We start from the raw sequence: 23282 nt of genomic DNA on the forward strand, positions 1-23282 counted from the left end.
GGCCAGCGTCCCTCCCGGAATATCCCTCCGTTCGGGCCCCTCCACCCTTCCCCACCCCTGCCCCCCACTAGAGCGCCAATTGTGAGCTTGGCAGAGCAGGTCTAGAAAGCTTGACACAGGTTTTAGGCCAGGCATGATAACTGTTTTCCATCCTCCTACCCACTGCTCAATACAGCGGCTATTCCACATTTTTCACCAAGGGCCCAAATCACTCCCTGGGGTAACTTGCAGCATTAGCAAGCAGGTCACTGCTCTGGAGCAGGAAAATAAAACGAGGTTCTTGGTAGGGTCAGCCAAGAGTGTATCAGTGGTTCATCAGAAAAACAAGCTTTCAAGGGGATAAACAGAAAGAAAAACGCGAGCAGGGGAGAAAGCTGGCTGCTCACATTAACTCGAGATTTTAAATTTAATTGTCACTTGTGCAGTGATGTCAGTTGGTGGAAGATGTGCCTATTTTCAATGGGGAGAAACTTCTAGAATCACACACTCATCAGCAAGTCCCCTTCGGCTCTCCGAAGCCCAGCCTGGCCCAGCTGCGCTGTGGGCTGGGTAAACATCTCTGCTAAGTTGCTAGGCAGCACACCTCTGTACAGGAATCCATTTCATTCCAACCAAACCACTGGCCAGGAAGAATTAACAGGCAACCATTGTCATGCCAATCAGATATAAAATAAGAAATCAAGTGCATATCACAGGTGCGATCTTTTCTGGTGTGCGACGCAGGTCCCGGTTGTAGAGACTGATTTCTCCAGAAGGCTGCAGAGCAGGGTTCTGGGCACCCAACAGTCCCCCTTCCTCAGCACACCCCGAGAAACCTGGCTGGGGTGGTGGCCTGGCCACGCCACAAACCGCTGGTCAATGCAGACTCGTCACGACTCTCCAGACCTAATCTGACTTCACGGCGGGTGGTGGGGCGGCGTTCATGGGGGTGAGGAGACGCGGGGGGGGGGGGGGGGCAGCCCAGCCCTTGAGGCCTTCTCCCCACACTGCAAGGAGGCTGGCTTCCTGTGCACACAGCAACCACCAAAGAAAGGACTTCTTCCCACCACGCGTCAAAAGCAGGGCTCAGTGGCTCACGCTTGTCATCCTAGCCGCTCACAAGGCTGAGAGCTGAGGACTGCGGTTCAAAGCCAGCCAGGGCAATGAATCACCAAAAAGCTGCAAGTAGAGAGCTTCAAGTGGTTGAGTGCCAGCCTTGTGAAAAACCAAACGAACAAAAAAAACCTAAACCCCTAATGAGCACCAAAGCGGGGGGGGGGGAGTCATAGCAAAGGGGCTGGTGGAGGGTGTGCTTTGCATGCATGCATGAGGTCCTGTGTTTAATCCCCAGTGGAGAAAAAAAAAAAAACAGATGCACGAGATCTGACGATTTTGGTCAAAGCCAGCCACATAGGATAGTCCACGAGACTCTTATCTCTAATTAACCACCACTTAAAAGCCAGAAGTGGCGCTGTGGCTCAAGGGTTAGAGCGCTAGCCTAGAGCAAATGAAGCTCAGGGACAGGGACAGGCCCTGAGTTCAAGCCCCAGTACCAGCCAGCACACATGCGCACGCGCGCGCGCACGCACACACACACGCACACACACACACCGACACTAATTCCAATTTTACAAAGTTCATCTGTTTAGCCCTGCACGCCGGCAGTCCCGGCGCCAGCCAGACACGCCTGCGGGCATGTGGTCAGGAGAGAATGTGTGGAAGGGGTAATTTACTGTTTTTCACCTGCCTGGACACTGCATTGCCCCGCGATCTCTACCCATTGCAGACTTCACCAAAGATAGTGAGGGAGGGGGCGGGGAGACGTGGCGGGGAGGGGAGACGTGGCGGGAAGCAGCCATCCCAGCCAGCGCGCCCAGAAGGCAGAGGGGGGGTTTTCTCTGATCACTGACTAAATTTCAGCTCGTATTTTTTACAGACATCTTTGGAAACAGAAAGAAAGGGCGAAATGGTAAGCATTAGGGAAAAGTCACATAAATAGTAACAAGTGGAAGAGAGCTCTAAGAATAGATTTTTTTTTAATGTGCATCCATGATACCGTTTTTTTTTGCTTGTTTTTGGTGGCATTAACACGTGAGTTCTGCGTAAAACAGAAGAAGGAGAGTCAAGCTGGGCTGTGTTTAAGCACAAGCTTACACTGCTGACTAAGGCTGTAAAGTAACACATCGATACCATTACATGCCAATTGTCACTGAATAAACATGAAATGGAGATGAACAGATAACGGGGCTCCCTGCTAAGAACCGGGGACACTCGTGTACAGGCAGCGCGCTCAACTGGGATGGAATTGCTGGGTGACGAAAATTCTGTTTTCTGCTGGATCTTTCCCCCGCCGTCAAGCAGAAGGGCCCCCCCCCCACCTTCTGCGAGGCCCTGAACCTCCGCCCAAGTCCACTGGGGTGCGCCGGAGGGAGAGGGGGGCCCCCAAGGGAGACAGGGAAGAGGAGGAGGAGGGATGGGGGTAACGGGTCCTCCCATGCCAGCCAGCGGGCCCAGGCTCCCTCAGAGAGAGAGATAGAACAGCCAAGGAAAAGAATCCTTCGGGGGGGAGGGGGCAGAGGGAGGGAGGAAGGGAGGGAGGGAGGGAGGGAGGGAGGGAGGGCAGGCTTAATCACAGCCTCTCACCACAGGCTGTAATTAGAAGGCACCAGACTTTTCAGGGTTCACCTGGGCATGTTTCAACCAAGCTCCTCCCATAGCGTGTGTGCAGGCGCACACGCACCCCCCCCCCCGTGTACGTGCACGCATTCTCCCTCCCTCCCGCCCGCCCGCCCTCCCTCTCACTGAGGGAGAATGAAGTATCACGGCCACACAGTCGCAGCTGTCCCTCCAGGACGTGGGCGTTGGATGGGGAGCGTGTCACCTGATTGGCTGGGCACCCAGGACCAGCCTCGGGGTGCCACGCCGGTGTAGGCAGGGCACCCTGCTCCGTGGCCGGTTCCCCTCCACCGCACCCGACACTCTGAAGCTTCCTGATTACCCCCGCGTTCTCGAAGAACAATGGAAGCAGGCCCTCACCCGGGCAGGAGGCGGGGGGGGGGGGCCCGGGAAGCGCATGCATGGCGAGGCCTGCCATGTTCTGAAACCGTGCCCGGTCCTAAACCCGCGCGCCAGGCTCCGCCTGCTTGGAATGGATCGCGGCGTGCAATGGCTTCCGACTTTCTCGCTGCATCAACCACACCAGTAAATTAACACGACGGAATTCCTCTACCAGATGACACACCCGTGGCTCTGCAGCCGTAATGAAAGCAGCGCCCCGAGAGGTGGGCGGCCGCGCCCTGGGGGGGCGATGGATGGGCACCAGGTGATGATCCACAGTCAGCCATCTTGAGCAGAGGCCCTGGCCTAAACCTGCTCCCCCGCTCTGGGTGGGGGGGAGGGGGGGAGGGAGAACGGCTCTCTGGGAAATGGCATCTGCCAGGTCGCCGCCTCTTCCTCCTCCTCCTCCCTAAACCAAGTGTCAGCGCAGGGACGACGGCGATCATTGGCGCCTCCCCCGTGGGCTTCACGGAGGGCCGGGAACTTGGACCGTGCGCGGCCAAGGCAGCAAAGGAGAAGGCCTGGGAGGACTGCAGCCCGGCTGTTCCCCAAGGAGCAGAGTGGGCGCCCAGGCCAGGGCACTAATGCCAAGAGGCTGATAACAGTCCACGAAGCAGGCAAAACATACAGCGACTCCGGAGAAGTGGGAACATTTCCTCCCCCGCCCCCCAGATTCTTCAGTCATATCCACGGTGTTCTAACCTCTGCCCAGCTCTGCAGTGAACCTTCTGCATGAACCTGAACGGACCAGACGCACCGGGCCTCAGTTTCCTTGGCAAAAACAAGGCACAGGTATTAGATGATGTCTGAGGCTCTGGATAGCTCTTCGATAATTAGATAATTAGAGAATACAAGACAGTCTATAATTAAGCGCTAATTATACAGTAGCAACTACAGCTGCCATGGAAGAGCCTGAGCTGGTTTTTCACTCAGCCTTCATTCTAAACTACTTCCTGACAGCCCGCTGGGGTACACAGCGCCCCCCTGCCCCCCTCCCACCCCCACCCCTGGTTCTAATCTGCTGGAGGTGGCGGTGCTTGGAGCTCAGAGCAGCAGTGAGCGCAAGGGTTAGCTGAAGGCTTTTCATGGAGGGAGGCAGCACTGAGTTTCCTGTAGGTTCAACTGGAACCTTCCATGGACAGTGGAGGGGGGGAGGGGCGGGTATGGGGGCAAGGAAGCTTGAGATTTCTGTGTACATTAACACCAGCACAGGTTGCCCATTCCCTGATCATTTCATTTGTGTGTGGGGGGGGGGGGGGGGCAACTGTTAGTTCCCAGAAATTAGCCAGCACGGGCTCATTTTACACTACACCTGTCTTCTCTCATTCTCGGGGGTCCCTCACCTACCCCTTGTGGCTTTTTCCCCCCTTTATTCTCTTTCCAAGTCTGCTTCCGCAAGCATGACGATGCTGCCTTGTAACCCCACTTCTGGGGAGGCTGAAGCAGGAGGATCTCAAGTTCAAAGCCAACCCGATACACTAAGAGTGGATATCAAAAAATCATCATCACTCTACTGCGCGTGCGGAAGACGAAGACGGCAGTGGCTTCCCCGCCACGGGCCACGGGCTGCAGCTGGGAGGGCGGCTCAGGGGCAGCGTCTTTGCCTAGCGTTTCCACCCATGACACCCTGCTTTCCATCCCAGCACCGCGCACACACACAGAAAAAGGAAATAGAGGGGACTCTAAAGCGAGACCCAAGCTGGGCACCGGTGGCTCACACCTGTAATCACAGCCACTCAGGAGGCTGAGGTCTCTTGAAGATCCTGGTTCAAAGCCAACCTCAGGCAGGAAAGTTCCAATGAACCTGCAAAGAGCCAGAACTGGAGCTGTGGCTCAAGTGGTAGAGCACCAGCCTTGAGTGAAAAGAGCTAAGGGACCGTGCTCGGGCACTAAGGTAAAGCCCTCGTAGCAGCACAATAAATACACAAGTGTGTGTGAGATTCTGTGGAAAGCAGTGTGGGTCCCTTTCCACCTAGGAAGAGGACACAGTCTACCCTGTAAACCAAAACAACGACTGACATCTTCCTGTTTGGAGCTAAGACAGCACATAACTGATCCCCTCCCATTTTTAAGAGGCCTGGTGCTCGCCTCGCCTGTGCCCCAAACCAGAAGGGGTCAAGGTCCCCAGGAGGCACAGGTTTCACTTACTAAATAACCGCCCAGGGATGGGGGGGGTTGCGGGGGCGGGGGGCTCAAACGCCCATTTTTCAACATGCTGCATTTAAAAAGAACCACGGTTCCAGCTTTCCTTAGCCAAACCCCACACATGACTTTGCGCCCCCATCTTCCCAAACAGAAACCCCACGCATGAGTCCGCATCCCCATCTTCCAAAACACGCAGGCACGGCCGGTGTGTACCAGAGAAAACCACTGGGACGTAAACAGCTCACTCTCAACACCACTCAAGTCCTGCTGTGCTTTCCTTCATTTCCTGTGTGTTTATTTTGGTGTCAAAATAACGTTAGCCTTCATAATAAAGGAAAACAGAAGCAGATGTGCAAAGCCAAACAGTCGTCCCACCCGTATCTAACTCAACTTCCCAGATCAGAGTTTCTTCCTTCCCCATAAACAGCACAGAAGAGCTGCGTCTGCCTGTGTGTGTGTGTGCGCGCTCACACACACACACACACGCGCATGTGCGTGCATGCAGCACACTACCCAGCCATAAATCAACCTGGACGAGCTTTCGGCAAGCTCTCCCAACCAACTGGAGGCATACCAATTTAATCTGGTATCCATTTCCTACCCACCCTCTCATGCCTCTCTACACCAACTATTATGCTCTGTTTTGTTTTTAAAATATCCTGTTTCTGTTGGTCAAGAGAATACAACAGAAACGGCCTGAAAAGTTTTTATGTCTTGTTGGGGGGCGGGGGGGGGGGCGGCTGGAAAAGAAGAAAGACTAACAATCCACTAAACTTCACCAGAAACAAGTCGAGTCATTTGACTGTTGCCTTCCTGCCTCAGGAATCATGAGTTCGGAAACCAAGTGGGTGTTTTAACCCAATGGGACAGATTCACAGAACAATTAAGCCAACTAACTAGTTCTCTGGGACTAGTAAAACAAATGAAACTATGTGCCTGTCAAAACCCCTTGAAGATGACATCTGTTCCCGTGAAGATGTTTGTGTTTAGTGAGTTTTGTTCGATTTAGGTTTTGTTTTTGTTTTCTTACAGGGGGGAATAAAACAGCCCGTGTTGAGCTGGGTTAAGCAGCAGACGCGGCATTTTCCCATGAACCACCCAAGCCCGTCCCCGGCGGTGCCACGGTGTGCGGCGGTGGCTGGCACCGCGAGAACATGGACGCCGCCTGCCCGGGGACACGGCACCACACACACACAACGCCTCTTCCTGCCAGGCCCGGAGCTCGGCACGGAGGGCCGGGCCATTACCCCGCTCCCAAAACGCACGTACGTGGGGCTCCCACGGACGGGGGAGCGCCCACCCAGGGCCCGGGGCGGCGGGGACGGGGTGGGGGGCGGGGGGGCCTCCCCGGCCGGCCGCGCTTGGGTTTGGGGCTTTTTGTTTTGACTCTGCTTCTGGCCGGGGCGTTGTGTAATCGCTCCCACAAGGGGCGAGGGTGGCGGGGGGCCCCCTCCACTGTCACAACTCACCAGGCCCCGCTGCACAGGAAGTGGGAAGGCAGACAAAGAGGCGGCCTGTGCCGGGGACCCGGGGGCCCTCCCGGGCCTCCGAACCCGACAGGAAAGCCCTTCATTGTTCCGGACAATCACCACTGAACACAGAACTCACTGTAACTTTCCTGCTCCCTGGTAACACAAAACCCCAAAGACTGCGGGAACCAGTGCGTACACACACACACACACACACACACACACACACACACACTGTACATAAGTACTACAGCCCCTCCCTCGCCCCCGAATCCCCTTCAAAGCCATCAAACTTTTTATCTCAGTCCTAGAAGTCCCTCCCCGAAAGAAAAATGCCAGCAGAAATCAAAGAGAAAGCCAGGCCCAAGAGTTCAAAGATGGGGAAAGTCAGTGGTGTTAGGAGCACAAAGCAAACTTTTAACACCCTCTCTGGGGCCCCTCCGGTCCTGGGCACTGCCGCCCCCCCCCCCACTTCCACACTAAGGCAAGAACAAGCTCTGTACTGAACCCACGCACTCTCTACACGCCCATGAAAAACACAGAACACTCCGAAGGAGACCCAAACCCCAAAAAGGCGTTTGTTACAAAAAGCAGAAGGGCAGAAATTTCTAGAACATCTACCTTCGTAGCACAGGGTGCCGATATTGTTGTTCATCTTGTCCAAGTACTGGTAGTTCAACAGGTCCATCTTCATAAATAGCATTTATCGGGCTAGCAAAGAAAACCAGCTCTTTGCTCGGCCCCCCAAAACAAAAGTTTCCAGATTCAAATGGTGGCTGAGAAGCTCCGGGCTCTCCTCCTCCTCAACTTCACCCAGCGGCGAGGTCCAGCCTCAGCCGGGCAGAACGGAGCGTGTTCAAGTGTAAGGAAAAGAGAAAGGAAATGCACACACGCACACACACACACGCACACACACCAATCGGGAGCACAGAAACCTCCGAGGGCTTCTTGGTAGACGTCGGTATTGTATCCTCGGTTGAGCTTTAGAAAAAGAGTTTCAGAAGTCTTTACAAGTCTGTCTTGGAGATGAGCACGTTAAAAAGAAAAACAAGGAGTGAAAGAAGAGGACGACGGAGCACATTTCCCAAGACAAAGCGACATTCTCCGCTCCGCTCGGCTCCGCTCGCAGCCCGCTGCAAGTTCACTATGCCTGGTATGACGCCTATGTAAACCAGCTTCCTTGGGGAGGGGGCTGAGCATGCTCACTGGGCCCGGCCGCCCCGCTCCGGCTGGGCCAGCGCAGGACCCGGCTGCAGGGGGAGGGAAAGGGGAGCAGGGGGGGAGGGGCGGCTCTTGACAGGAAGCGGCCCGGCCTAGGAGGAGAAAGAAAGCCCAGCAAGTTTCTTTTTCGAGAGCCGAGCGAGCAGGGGGAAAAGAAAAAAAAAACAAAAACAACCAAACGTGATGGAAACAAACTCGCCTGGAACTCAACTTGTGTAACGTCCCCAGCGCGGGGAACCCCGCGTTTCTGGCGTCTCTTCTTTGTTTCTTTCCGAGATGCCGCTGTGTCCACGGACGAGCAACCGACTGTGTGCTCTCAGCTCTCCCTGTCAATGCGGCACAGCTTCTGCCGACCCCCAGACTCTCGCTCGCTCGCTCCTGGGGTGGGGGGGGGGGCAGTCAGTGGGGGCAACACCTTCCACCACAGAGGAAACCCTGAGGCTCAGAGAGGCGAAATGACCAACCATCCCAGCCCCCCAAATAGATGCCAGAACTATCTTAGGGCGCCTTTTCCCTCTAACAGAGCCAGGCACCAGTGGATCATGCCTGTAATCCCGGCTACTCAAGAGACAACCTGAGCTCTGAGGATTGCAGTTGGGAGCCAGCCTGAGCAGGAAACTCCATGAGACTCTTTTTTTTTTTCTTTTGCCAGTCCTGGGCCTTGAACTCAGGGCCTGAGCACTGTCCCTGGCTTCTCTTTGCTCAAGGCTAGCACTCTGCCACTTGAGCCACAGCGCTGCTTCTGGCCGTTTTCTGTATATGTGGTGCTGGGGAATCGAACCCAGGGCTTCATGTACAGGAGGTGAGCACTCTTGCCACTAGGCCATATCCCCAGCCCTCCATGAGACTCTTATCTCCAATAAAATGGCAAAAAGCCATAAGAGGAGCTGTGACCAAGTGGCAGAACAAACACTAACTTTGAAAGAGAAGAAGAAAACATAAAAGCTCAGGGACCATATCTGAGTTCAAGTCGAGGGAGGGAGGGAGGGAGGGAGGGAGGGAGGGAGGGAGGGAGGGGACACGTGGGAGGGCCAAGTGTAGCTCAAGTGGTAGGTCGTCAGCCATGAACAAAAAAGCTAAGAGATAGCACCCTGGCCCTGAGTTCAAGCCCCCCAGTACGGGAGCACAGGGGGGGAGGGGGGCGTCAGAAAAGAAAGCATCGTTTTTGTCTCTGCAAATCTCAGCCACCTTTTGGCACCATGAACAAACGAATTTCGCCACCCTCCGGCACGTTAGCGTCCACACTGGCGTTATTCCACGCGGTTTAAAAACTGTCGAGGGGGTGCCGGACTTGGGACCCAAGTCTGAAACCAGCACCAGTGACAAATCCCGCAGATCCCTCCCCCCTCCCCCCTCCCCGCCGGGGGTCGCAGCCCTCATTAAGGCACTAGGCGGCGCCATTCCAACCTGGCTGGGGGGGGGGGGGGGCCTTGTGACACCCAGGCCCAGGCTGGAATGGAGGATGGCGATGGCACAGGCAGACGGGGAACAGAGAACCCGCAGGCCTCTCCCACGTGAGGACACTCGACGGCACGGCATGGCGTGCTCACGCTCTAGATGCTCAATAAGCCAAGGGAGACATCGGTGGCCACGGGAGCCCTGGCGGGGGCTGGGAGACGCCTTCACGGCGTCCACGCGGGTGACCGCTCGCCCTCCCTGGGGACCACATTCCCCATCACCTGACAGCTGGGCGGGAGGGGAGGGGTTGACGCCACGGCACCGCCTCGCACACGTCACCGCCGGACAGCTCCAGGGTGACGCCGCCACAAGAGAAGGCCGCCACGCGCTGGAAGTACTGGGTAGCGTAGGAAGTACTGGGTAGCGTAGGACTGCTGAGGGGGGAGGGGCGGCCGAGGGTGGGGGAAGCACCCCGGCCGGAACCACGGCCCAAGACACAGGCACTGGGGATGCACAGATTCAGTGCTGTTTATAACTACTTAAAACCGGGCTAATTTTACATCCATCAAACATTCATACTAAATAAGCCGGATACCAGCGGCCTCTACCTGTAATTTTACCTACTTAGGAGGCTGAGATCCAGAGGGTCACCACCGAAAACCCGCCTAAAGGCAGAAAAGTGCCTGAGACTCCATCTCCAAGTAACCAGTGGAAGGCTGGTCCGGAGGGGTGGCTCAAGTGGCAGAGCACCAGCTAAGCAAGCAAGCCAAGCCGGCACACCTGAGGTCAAATGCCAGGAACCGAAAAAGAATTCTAATTTGAACGTTGAGGCTGACATTCTTCTCTACTCCTGGTTATCGAGTTTTACCGTATTTTACTCATAAGCAACCTTCCTATGAAAATATGAAATCCAAAAGGCTCCCGAATCCTACACTTGGGTTTTTCCACTCCGAGCTGGCATCCCACCGCCTGAGCCACAACTCCACTTGCCCAAATCGTAACCTTCTAAGCGCCCACAAGATGCCACCACTGGAATATTCCACTCTGTGAACCTCTGCCGCACACGAAATTAACCTGTATAACACCCCCCCAACCACCCCCCCTCAGGCAACGTGTGTACGCGAATGTCATGTTTACATCTGGTAACACCCCACATCCTACCCGCTCCCAGTCAGTCCCAGGGTTTTGGGGGAGGGTCACTCAAAGCAGGCTCACCCCTGAAACCCTAGACGCCCCGGGAGGCTGAAGTCTGAGGGTCAAAGTGTAGAGCCGGCCCAAGCAGACCAATCTGACACCCTCACCTCCAATTAACCAGCAACAAGCTGGAAGTGAGGACGTGGCTCAAGCAGTAGAGTGCCAGCCTTGAGTGGGGGGAGGCCCTATGATCCAGACCTAGTGTACACACACACACACACACACACACACACCTAAGAAAAAGTCACAGGGGAGCCTACTGAATAATCTGACTGAGAATGTAATCGTACGCTTTGCTCATTTACTAGCAGCGAAATCAAGTAGTGAGGGGGAACACAGAAGAGACGCGGGGCGGGGGGGGGGGGGTAGAGAGGAGGGCGCAGGACCGGCCGGCTGCGTGTGGGCCCCCGGAGGCCCTGGGTTCCATCCTCTATTATTAACAGAAAAAGAGAAAAACTGGAAAAACCACTTGCTCCACGTAGCCCTTTTAACAAGCAAAAGAACACGAGAGCCACCCACGCGGCCAATGCCTTCTGGAGGAACCGTTCGGCCTTGCTCGCTATTAACGAAAGAAATAGAAATTTTAAGGAATGAAGCGATTTTTTCCATCTGCCAAAACAACCACAACAAAAAAGAAAGGGGGGGGGGGGTCTTCTCATCCCCGCGTACTGGTTGGTGAGGCCGGGTGCCACTGGAACTGTCCTCCGCCAATCCCGGGGGGACGGCGGGCAGCCCCCCCCCCCACGGAGCTGTGGGCTCTGCGCCCGGTGCCCACGCCAGGCTCGGCCTCGGCTTCCACACAGGAAGGCGGGGCTCAAGTGCTGCGGGCTCCACGCTCCCATGCGGCCCTGCACGCCTCACCACGCACGCGCACACACACCCCCATCTCGGCTCGGGGCCCCTCCGCGGTCCTCACGGCCACGGCTCGGCATCTCTGTGGCTGAAGGATGGCCAAGGTGAACACGGAAGGCAGCCCAGGCTCGTTACTGAGTTAAACTGTTCTATTTCTAGCACGCGGAGAGAGGACTACCAATTGAGATCACCAAAAGTACGAGCTACTACATTAAAGCCAAGTAACAGGAATCACTCTCCAGACATTTAAAAAAAAAAAAAAAAGTCACCTGCTTCCGCTGAGACTTGCAGGGAAGGGAGGGTTTTATTAACTTCGGGTCCGACAATCTCCAGAAAGACACCGGAAATCCACATCACCCCACGAACTGCTTGCTTCGCCCACTGGGTTCAGCCCTCCTCTTTACACAATTTTAGGCAAACTGGATTAAAGGTGTAGGCGTTTTTCTTTTGTCATTAGATCATTAAACATCAAACCTGATGTTTAAATAAAAATCTAGACAGTTCTTCCCAGAGGAAGAAAATAGGCCTGACTGTAGTTTGATGAAGACATAAGGTTTACAGATAGACGGGTCTGCATGCCATGGATAGTAACACCTGCAAGACCCACGCCGGCCAAACAGCTCACCCGAAGTCTAATTGCCCTCGGCACCCAGGTAAGGGCAGAGGGGGAGCAGCGTATGGGGGGAAGAAAGAGGGGGGATTGGTGGAGAGGGACCAGGATGCAACCCCCAGGTTCCAAGAAGGCCGGGCTCCACCACCAAGTTACAGCTCTAGGTCCAAGGAAAGAGTTGGAAGTTGAAAACCTGCAGTGGAAGCGTTAAAGAAGATTTAAGGAAGAAACCAAGCGCCTTTCTTCTCAATATTGTTTAGAACACAAATCCCCTAAGACCTGGCCGAAATCCCCTCGAGAGGCGGAAGTGGGGGTCAGGGCGAATGAATCTCGCCTCGGATGCTAAGTTGTCACCGCGACCCCCCCGACCTGCGCGGAATAGGTCTTCCACGAGCTGGCTGTGCAACTCAAGAAACCGAAAGCAACTTCAAGTGACTCCGGCGTGAATGACGTAAGCTGAACATCGACTGCGTGCTACACACTCCCAAGGACACGACTCCTAAGTAAGTCATAAAACATTGTTTCTCCAGCATGGAGTTGCTCAAAGACAGTTTCAAAACACATCATTTTGCCAAATTTGTTCACAAAACCAAGCATCACTTGGTTTTATGAACTTAGATTTCATGACTGACAAAATTACTTAGAAAACTTCTAGCAAAAACAGCCATGAGGTCATTTTCCGTAATATAAGGCGGGTTTAAGCGCAAGTTTATACATGTTTTTAAATTTTAAAATGGTTCTTTCAACAAAGGTTTCAACTTTCAATACAACACCACCCTCTAGGGGCAAATTTAAAATTGCACAGACAAGTTCTAAAAAGTACAGAAAACCAGAGCACTCTTACCTGGGCACAACGCACTCTAAACACAGGAGCGTCTTCTTTTCACTTAAGGGTTTAAAATGTCATAGAAGGGGCCGGGCCCCAGTGGCTGTCATCTGTAATCCTAGCTACTCTAGAGGTTGGGTTGTGAACAGAAGATCATGGTTTGAAGCCAACCAGGGGAGAAACGTCTGAGACTCCTATCTCCAAGTAAGGACAGGAAAATGAAGTGGCACTGTGGCTCAAGTGGCAGAGTGCTAGCCTTGAGCAAAGGAGCCCAGAGACAGCTCACAGGCCCAGAGTTCAAGTCCCAGGACTGCAGGGGGGGGGGGAGGGAAGGAAGGAGGGAAGGAAGGAAGGAAGGAAGGAAGGAAGGAAGGAAGGAAGGAAGGAAGGAAGGAAGGAAAACCTGGAAGTGGAGCTGTGGCTCAAGTGATAAGAGTGCTAGCCTTGAGCAAAAGAAGCTCAGCGACAGGGCCCCATGCCCTGAGTTCAAGACCCAGGACTGGTGCAAATAAATAAATAAAAATAAAACAAAATACTGACAAAACCAATTCAGCTAATGTCAAATCAATTACTGGGAAATCTGCTTTAAGATAATGCAAAACATAAATAATAGTTCACCGTCCACATTGGAAATGATGCTTGAAATAAATCTGTGCTGGGGCAGGGGTTAATCACATCATCATGCCCAAGAAAATAGAAATCTCGTCTACAACACCAATGTTTGTGTCTTACAGCTATTATGTCGCAGGCAGGTGCTTCCTTTCAGCTGAAATGATTACTTTCGCTGCTAGGGGGTGATCCTAGCATGCGTGTGGAACCCTGGGCTCAAACCCCACTACTGAACCAAAAAAAAAAAAAAAAAAAAAAGATTATTTCTACAAACAATATAGGCTCATTGAATTATCCCACTTAAACAACACTCATTAGGAAACCATGACTCAGTCAAGGACACAACTGATCACTCTGAGTTCTAGTTCTTCAAGACAACTAGAGCTCACTTGCATGGTGAAAGGCAGAAGAGATATCCGGAGACACTGTGCCAGAGACTTGGGATTTAAAGGCTGAGCCCGCCGGTCCCGACGTGCCGTGTCCACCCCCGGCCTGGCCCGACCCGGGGTCACGCCATCACAGAGCATTTGCCACTTCTTCCGCTCTTCCAGCCAGCTCGGTGCTCAGCAGAGAGACCGAAAAGTGACGTGGACAGAGCAACGCTGAGTGTCTCCCATGAGCTCCCTCCCGTGGTGGGGGGGGGTGTCCTCCTGGCCTTGAAGAACCTACACCAGCCAGGTCCTCTCAGGTGCCTCGGTTCCCTCACTGTGCACGCGTACCCGTCGCCGCGTGCAGTCCTCCAAGACGGCCGTCCATCACACTCCCTCCATCCTGCAGCCCTGTGATTCTACTGGAGTGTCCCGTGAAGCCTGGCCAAGGCAGGTGCGTCAATTCCTGCGCTAAGCAGAGCAGACGAGATCTCTACTTGCTCCAGAACGCGGCCAGCGTTTTCCCAGCTTTTCAACCCTGCTATTCCCAACAGGTATACTCTGTACGTCTCTGCCCCGGACCGGTACCCACCCGTGCAGAACTTGGCCCCAAGAGCCTGATGCATCGCGCGCCCTCTGGTGGTTACTCACTGAGGTGCACGGAAGCCTGAGACTGGCACGGGGCAGCCCTCTGCCCCGAGCCGCACCAAACCAGGAACCACAGGCTGCCAGGAACCCAGGACACGCAAGTCATTGCGACAGCGTTCTCCTTAGACAAATACATAATCACCAGATGAAACAGCTTGCTTGCCTGCAAACACGACCTGCCTTAAAGCTGTAGGGGTGAGGGTTTACGGCCAGAAGCTGCGGTTTCCCGTGATAGCCAGGGCCTATAACTGAAAACCCAAGTTTGTTATGAGCGCAAATGGGTGTTCATTTGCAGGGAATAAATCTCACATCGTCCGTTTTGCAAAAAGCAGCCAAATAGAACGAGGCATGAAAAAAAAAACGGGCCATTTAGTTTTTAAGATTTTCATGAATATGATTTTGATACACTAGATATCGTATATATGCCTACCCGATCTAGGGAGGGGAAAGAAAAATGAGGGTGTAAGATATCACAAGAAATGTATTCACTGCCTTATTATGTACCTCCTTTGCACAACACCTTGTCAATAAAATTTAACTTTAAAAAAAAGGTTTTCATGCCTATTCGCACAGCAGAAAGAAGGATTAGCCAGCACCTATAATAAGAACAATATCACTGAATGTCTCAGCAAATCCATCTTCTTGTTCCACAGGACTGGACACAAGGTGTGCTGGACAGCTATCCCGCCCCAGATCCCAGGGCAGGAAGGCAGAGTCTTCCCTAGCCATCAAGACAACTCCACTTGGGAGCGTAAGGCAGAGTGAAATGCTTCTGTCAGAAAATAATCAAGCAGCCAGCCAGCGCAGCCCCAAAGTGTTTCGCAGCGCGGACAGTTCCGGTCCCCCAAGGCCGACTCGGGGGTCGCCTCACCCGCCGTCCTTCTGCCTTCCCGACCGACCGCCCTCCCTAGGTTTTTGCCCCGTGCTTCTGGCGTGTGAGGACACGGACGGCGCCGGGCTAGCATCAGTCCAACCACCCGAAGGGCAACTTTCAAACCTGGCCTTGCTCTGAAGCGCCAGGCCTGCCCGGCCCCCTACCTGCCAGCTTTCTATGCCAGGTCCGCTGAGAACTTCAACACGGGAGACAAGCACTGTGCCAGGGCCACCTCGCGCCAGCGCTGCTGAGGCTGAACTGAATTCTGCGGATCTCCCTGCCCCCCCTTGCCACACCCCCCCCGCCACCGCAGGACCCGGGGACGACATGAGCCGCGCTAAGGCCCCGCTCCCTGCTTCTCGGTCCACGGCCTTCGGCATGGAGGTCTTCTGCCTGCCCCTTGCACTGGGGCATAGGGGCCCTTGGGGTATGGGGGGGCCGGGGTTCCTGGACATCAGCTAGCCCATGCCAGGGGGAGGGGCGGAGGAGCATTTCCAGTGAGGCCAGCGGTGCCTTCCAGAAGGCACTAGACACGGGGATCGGGAGACTGCGCCTGCTTGGTGGCATGTTTTTGGTGGTGCTGGAGTCTGAACTCAGGGCCTTACGGAGTGAGGCAGGCGCTCTACCAGTGAGCCACGCCCCCAGCCTGCTTTTCTCTGCCGTCTCACCCTGGCTTGGTGGTAAGAAGAGCAGCAGGCACAGAAGAAGCCCAGCCACGCGCACACTGCTCATCATTGGCCAAGCCTGGCTTCCCGGCGATGCGGGGGGGTGGGGGGGGCCCTCTCCCGTCAGGGCTGCCCAGGGCCAATGAGGCATGGCCAGCCCAGAGCGCCCGGTCCAGACGTGGACCTCCAAGCCACGTGTCCACGGCTCTCCTTCCTGGAAGGGTGCGGGTCACTGAGACGGCCGGGAATCCACACAGGAACCCACACACAGGCTTTTATTTACGCCTAACTTTAAAGGCTACAGTGGTGACGCATGCCCCCCTAAATTGAGGGCCCCTACCCTACGTGCTGTCAAACACTGAAAAGTGTGGCCAGGCCACTCCAAGGAACCGCGCCTGCTCCCCGGCCCGGGCCCCACAGGCCCCTCCACCACGAGGACCCGGCTGCGATGATCCACGCACCGCGGTCCCAGACACCCGTGCGCTCAGCCCGCGCCATGCCCAGAAGAACACCCGGGGCCCTTTCAGCTTTTATCACAGCATGCACGGGCCACCCAAAAGCACCAGTCCGGCACGCACGGGGGTCTCCCGTGGGCCCCCGGCAGAACTTCGTGCCAGCCCGCCCCTGACTTACGCCCAACGAACATCCCCACCCCCACCCCCCGCCCGTCCCTTCTGGGAGATGACGGCCATGAGTCTACTGTGTTGATATCATGATTCGTTAAAGAACCAGCAGCCCATTTCAATAGGCCGGAGAAAAAGACTATGAGTTGGTTCTACATCTCTCTTTTTGTCCACCTGGCCTGGAGCCAAGTGTTCTTGGCTGCTCACAAATGCACACCCAGAGAGCCTGGTGGCCGCGACGTGTCGTTCCCCCCCCCCCCCCCCGGCTTACACGCCCACAGCCAGTGTGTGTGTGCAAGAATGTCTTCTGCACACACAGCCCCCGGAACTGTTTCCAGGCAGAGGAGGCTGCCGCGCCCCCAGAAGCCAGGAGGCTCACGAGTGCTCCCCACAGTCAGCCACGGATACAAATTACCCAGCTCAGGACCGGGGGTGTGTAGGTGTGAAAACACGGGGGTGGAAGCCATTGCTTGCCAAGCACTGAGACCTCAGGGGGCCCTGACGGGACCGGCGAGGACGCGGTCCAGCAAGCCCAGGACGCTGCCCGCTAAGGAGGGCACCAGCTGACGGGCCGGGGGGCCGGGGAGCTCGGGGGGCACGCGCCTGCCCTGCGTGTGCAAGGCCACTGCATCCCCACAACCACCCTGCACACTGCTAAAGAAAAAACATCCCACCCACTGCCCAAGCCATGAATCCTTCAGTCTCCAGAGCGCGGGCGCAAGAGCCACGCACGCGAGAAGGCGGCGGGGGGGGGGGGGGACCCCACTTCCCACAGGATCAGGTGTGGCTTTCAGAAACCAAGTGGCACTTGCCCCCCCCCCACCCTTAAAGGCTAGAATTTCAAAGCGGGGCTGAGGACGAGGACTCTGAACAGAGTGACCACGGGCAGCAAGTCATTGTCTATTCCAGCAGCACGCTGGGTCTCCGCTGCCTAGGGCCCGGGAGGGGCACTTCCGGTTCTTCCCCACTAGGTCCAGCTGGACCCCCTAATTCTCTTCTTCGGGCCCCTGGATTCTCACCCCCAGAGCCACTAAGACAAGCCCAAGGAAAGCATGCTGCCCTGCATACTATGCAGCACCTAAGTTTTCCAGTTCTACTTGGGGAGAATAGTTTAGAACCGGTGGGACTTGTCGGAACAGAGAATCACAGGCTTCAGACAAAAAAAACAACACCCTGGGGGGAAGGGGAGGGGGGAGGAGGGATGGGGGAGAGGGGAGGGGGGAGGGGGAGGGGGAGGGGGAGGGGGAAGAGAGACAGAGACAGAGACAGAGACAGAGAGACAGAACGGACACCTGAAAGGCTGTTGGCAATGGGACTGTGCCAAGTGAACTACGGGGCAATCATGGGGAGAAACGGCACGTTATCTCGTCAATAAACACGCTTTCAAGGAGCCGCCGGTGCTCGCACAGGCGAAAGGCCAGCTCAGCTGCAGGGGAGAAGCCGGCCTGCAAGGGGCCAGGTACTCCAAGGATTCATTAAACGCTCGAGTTAGCTGAAAGGTCCACACGCGCGTAATTCATTTTCAATGACTTACAAGGCAATCCCGGGGCAAATACCTCACTGGGCAGCCACAGCACAGCAGGAAGAGAGAAATACCCAGCCTCCGACATCAGGGTCACCCGGGAGCTCAGTAAATGAAAGCCATGAGCTCAGCCAACAACTGCTGACCTCTGGTGACCATCTATCTGGTCCTCCGAGGCAGGTCCGGGCCACGCATTGTCTGCCAGAGCCGGAGGAAAATGGTCCTTACTTCGGTCGCCTCAAAAGGCTTCCTAGCTGGGTGCTGCTGGCTCACATTTGCAATCCTAGCTACTCAGGAGGCCTATTTCTGAGTTCGAGGCCAACTCAGGCAGGAAAGTCCATGAGACTCTTCAACAAACACCAAAAAGCTGGAAGTGGAGCTACCCTGTGGCTCAAGGGGTAGAGTGCTAGCTTTCAGCAAAAAGGAAACTCAGGGACAGTGCCCAGGCCCTGAGTTCAAGCCCCACCAGGACCAGCAGCATAAACAAAACAAAACAACAACAAAAACCTACTTCCTAACAGCAGCGCCCCCCCCCCTTGACCGTGGCACAGGAAAATGTTAGTCTAGCATGTGTGAGGACTTAAGTTCAATACCCAGGACGGCCAAAAGAAATAATAATAAGCTCCCTAACAAACACAAAAAGTATATATAAAATATTTATGATAATACTGTTTATACTATTAGGAAAAACTCAAAATAATAAACTAAAAAAAAGAAAAAACACCACAGGGCATATTATAATATACTCACTTGCTGGGGTGTGGCTCTGTAGTACAGTGCTCACCTAGCACTGTGAAGTCCCGGGTTTGATCCCCCCCCCCCCGCGCTTCATTAAATAAACAAGTGATGTACATCTGTATTTGGCATGAAAGAAGGAAGATGTTCACAATAATTCAAAGCATAAATAGCAGGCAACACCATGGTAAGGCTCCAGTTTTCACTCTGCTTTGGTTGGTAGCCCAAGCTGGTCTTGAACTTGCAATCCTCTTGCCAGGACCTCTCTCGGGCTGAGACTGTAGGCATACACCACCATGCTCAGTTTCCCAGTTTTATTTTAAATGTGACTGCGTTTTCATTTTGCAGTGAGTACGTGATCTGTGTGTGTGAATATCTATTAGGGCCAGGGTTTCATCCCTAACACCATAAAAAAGTAAATGCTACATTCGCCATTCCATTTTTTTCCTTATGTGACATATTTATAAGTGTCTGAAGCTTACAAACTATATGCCCAGTACAGACGCAATTCTTTGCTTCCTAAGTATTTCAATCCCCCACTGGATGAATCCAAGGTGCATAACCCACAAACAAGAAGGGCCATGTGTATTGATTTTCTCATTGGAAAGATTTCCCCCAATATTTAAAAAGAAAGAAGAAGGGGCTGGGAATGTGGCTTGGCAGTAGAGCGCTTTGCCTACCATGCATGAAGCCCTGGGTTCCATTCCTCACCACCACAGCCAGAAGTGGCGCTGTGGCTCAAGTGGCAGAGTGCTAGCCTTGAGCAAAAAGAAGCCAGGGACAGTGCTCAGGCCCTGAGTCCAAGCCCAGGACTGGCCAAAAAAAAAAAAAAAAAAAAAAAAAGAATGAAATGACCAGAATTAAGCAAACAGATTCCCAAATGAGCTTCAAAATGCAGCTGACCAGAGTTGAGCCACAGCTGGAAGAGGCAGGCCGCCGGGCCAGTCAGGACCCAGGGCAAGGTAGGTACGCCGCCACCCATGCATTTGGTTCAGGCACTTTTCTTTCTTTTGTTTTTCATGCTGAGAATTGAATCCAGAGCCTCACAAACGCTAAGCACAGGTTGTACCACCGGCTACACCCCGCCCCACCCCACCCCGCCCCGCCCCGCCCTACCCCACTCTACACACACACTAAAAATAATAAAATGCTTTTACACAAATGGGAAACCCTAGCTAAGCTATAAAAATATAATACGCTATCTGCTCCATAAACCTTTGCAGAAGCTCGTTATAACAAGGTCATAAGCCCGGTGTGGTAAAACACACCTCTAATCCCAGGGCTCCAGAGACTGAGGCTTGAGGATCAAGAGTTCGAGGCCAGGGTGGACTGCACAGTAGGGACATCTAAAAACCCACCGTCTCAAAGCCTTTATTCATGGGTGCGAAACGAATTTGCCTTACATCCACACGCTTCCTCGGGCCTAAGAGTCCAACGTCACTATTTTTAGATTTCTTTCTTAAGAGATTAAAAAAATATTAACCATTTGGTTAATAATTTCCAATTAAAGCAAATATATTACACAAGCAATACCCAAGACAGTTGAACAACTCCGCTCCGTCAAACTGCTAGCACCGTCAACGCGGGGCTCCACGGAGAAGGTCCAGCCGGGCCCGGGCTCAGACCCCACTCTCCCACCAGGCCTGTTTCCCTCTGAGGCAGGGAGGTCTAACCATAGAGCCCGGGCTGTCCTCCCGCCTCCGCCTCCAAGTGCCGGGATCATCTTGATTCTAATTTTGGAGAATTCATTTCTTCCTACTTTATTCTTATTTAACCCCACCCCCGCCCCCCGCCCCCGTGGCTTCTGAAACTAGAGAGTGGGGACTCTAACAGCTCAGAACTCCAGAGTGGTGCAACCAAAACCTCTCTTGCAAACACCTACTGGCTTATTGAAACGGAAATTGAAATGGAAAGAAGGAGGTTTGGTTGTTGTTCTTCGTGGTGGTGACAACCATGTTTTTCTTTACTTTGGGGTTGTTGGGTTTTTTTTTCTTTTTGGGGGGTAGGCGGGTGTGGGGAGAACAGAAAACAAAGAAGAAAGGGTGAACAAATAAACTCAGTCACGCTACTCAGTAGACACTATGGGGAAAATGAACCGTGGAACTTGCGGGCAGGGATGGGAGGAGAAACTGGGGGAAACGGAAAGGAGTGACGTTGTCCAAAAGAAGAATTGTACTTGTCACCTGACTTGTGAAAGGGTAACCCCTCGGAACAACAACACCGTCATAACAACAATAAAATATTTCTTAAAAATAAACCAGACACCTGCTGGCCGTATTCTTCTAGGTGGCAATTCAAGGCAGCAGAGTTATTAGCTACACCTCTTTTCTCGGCCTTCTTTACTTTTTCTCGACTCCTTTGCACGCACCTGGTCTTCAACGCCAGACTCCAACGGGCAGCCAGGAAAGAGTCCGGGGTAGCTCACCAGCCTGGCAAGCAAAGGCCCCGAGTTCAAACCCCAGTATAACCCAAAAGAATCAAATATCCAATGCAGGTGAAATGAACATACGCAGACCTATTACAGTGGCCCGGTGGGTTGATACGAACCTTTCAGCGAGCTATCTAAAAGCAATATTCTTTTATTCAGCAACCTCCTTCTTCCTGGGGTTAGGAAACTAAGGAGAATAAAAACGCAGGAAGGAAAATAAAACCCGCCGCTAGCTGATAACGCTTTCTATTTATGCAGCCTATTTCAACAAGAGGCATGATAAAGATGATTAACCATACATTCCAGCACTGGGAAACATCTGACAGCACAGGATTACTTATTACTATTATTTCATTTACAACTTTTTTGGGGGGGGAAAAATCGCTCATAATCCTACTCCTACAGCTAAAATCGATACATAATTTCCTTTTTTTTTTTTGCCAGTCCTAGGCCTTGGGCTCAGGGCCTGAGCACCGTCCCTGGCTTCTTTTTGCTCAAGGCTAGCACTCTACCACTTGAGCCACAGGGCCACTTCTGGCCGTTTTCTATATATGTGGTGCTGGGGAATCAAACCCAGGGCTTCATGTATACGAGGCGAGCACTCTACCACTAAGGCCATATTCCCAGCCCGATACATAATTTCTTAACTACGTAATGAATAATCCATTTTTGGCAGCGTTGGTGTCGCACGGACAGTCTGCCGGGTGTTTCGACTGTTCTGCTGTAGTGGGGACAGAACCCTTGGCCTCGTGACCTGTGCTACGCCCCAAGCCCTTCACTCTAAACTCATTTTGCTTCTGAGACGGAGTCTCACGAGCTCTGCCCGGGCAGCTTCCAATGAGCGACTTCTCTGCCTCCACATCACAGCAACTGGGACTCCAAACACGGATTACCACACCTGGCCTTGTGGCAGTTTTCAGTATTTTATAATCATACCATAAAAGCACGATCAAGCAAACTTCAATTCTTTTTGTTATTATAAAGGCGATAGACAGAGAAGGGTTTACAGTTACGAAAGTTAGGTGATGAGTCGAGGCTGGTCTAAAATTCCTGACCTACGCCTCCCTGGCAGCTGGGACTACAGGTGTGTGCTACCACCCACAGCTGGATCCAAGCATGAATGGATTCCCCCATCAGTCAGGGTGAGGACAAGTTTTTAGGTGACACCAAGACCGTAAACCCTTCCAAGTGCTGTGGTATGCCGTGAACAAAATTAGCACAAGAGAAGTCATCGTGCTTTGCCATTTCAGTTAATGCTGGAGTGAGGTTGTTTTAAATCTATCGGAGTCATGTGACCGGGTCCAAGCACCACCTGGCTTCAGTTCTCAAGAACCCACCGGCTCCCTGCTTCCATACTCACCAACAGAACCGCGTGACCCAGCGCTGAACACCAACGCACATCAATGCACGACATTTCCCCTCCAGGACAGAGTAGGAATCTTGACCAAGTTATCTTTGGGCCAGAATGTCCTTTGCGCCCACAATTTCCTCTCCTTTTATTCATGCCTTTTCTTTTTCTTGGCTGATATCAGGATTTGCACTCAGGGCCTTGAGCTTGCCAGGTTGACACCTACCCTTGGAGTCACCCCTCCAGCCTGGCTTTTTGTTGATTATTTTTGGAGATGGAGTCTCGCAGATTCTTCGGCCCAGGCTGGCTTCAAACTGCCCACCCTCCAGGACTCTGGGATTGCAGGCATGAGGCACGGTGCCAGGTCTCCTTTTCTTTAAAGTCGCTGCAGCCCCTCCAGACTGAAGATCACCCCTTACAGCCTTGTCCCTGCCTGTCTATGTTAGGAGGCTGAGGCAGAGGGACCCCTAAAGCCGGGGAGTTCAAGACCAACTCCAGCAATCAATGTAGCAGGAGCTCATTTCAAAAACAAATTCATTAACAACACTGATCACGCTGACAGTAACAGACCCAGAACCGCAAGCCTCACCTGGGCGGAGGGTCTGAGGGCTCAGTGGTACAGGACTTGTCCACGGCACAAGGCCCGGAACCCGACCCCCAGCACCAGGTAGGGCAGGAGCCCACTGACGGGGTTTAGGGTGTAAAAACGGG

General features: G+C 53.6%; 1 protein-coding gene and 1 long non-coding RNA gene across 2 annotated transcripts in view; both read right to left on the minus strand.

Moving 5' to 3' along the window:
* Vgll4 (vestigial like family member 4) overlaps nt 1-23282 on the minus strand; it is a 66046-nt gene that overhangs the window by 25050 nt on the left and 17714 nt on the right.
* LOC125358813 lies at nt 13184-21194 on the minus strand. Its single transcript, XR_007212402.1, has 3 exons — nt 21183-21194; nt 19868-19870; nt 13184-13538 (listed from the first exon to the last, which is right to left on the minus strand). It is a non-coding gene; the product is annotated as an uncharacterized LOC125358813 (long non-coding RNA).

The sequence above is a fragment of the Perognathus longimembris genome, chromosome 10 (assembly GCF_023159225.1).
Source record: "Perognathus longimembris pacificus isolate PPM17 chromosome 10, ASM2315922v1, whole genome shotgun sequence".
NCBI classification, from domain to species: Eukaryota; Metazoa; Chordata; class Mammalia; order Rodentia; family Heteromyidae; genus Perognathus; species Perognathus longimembris.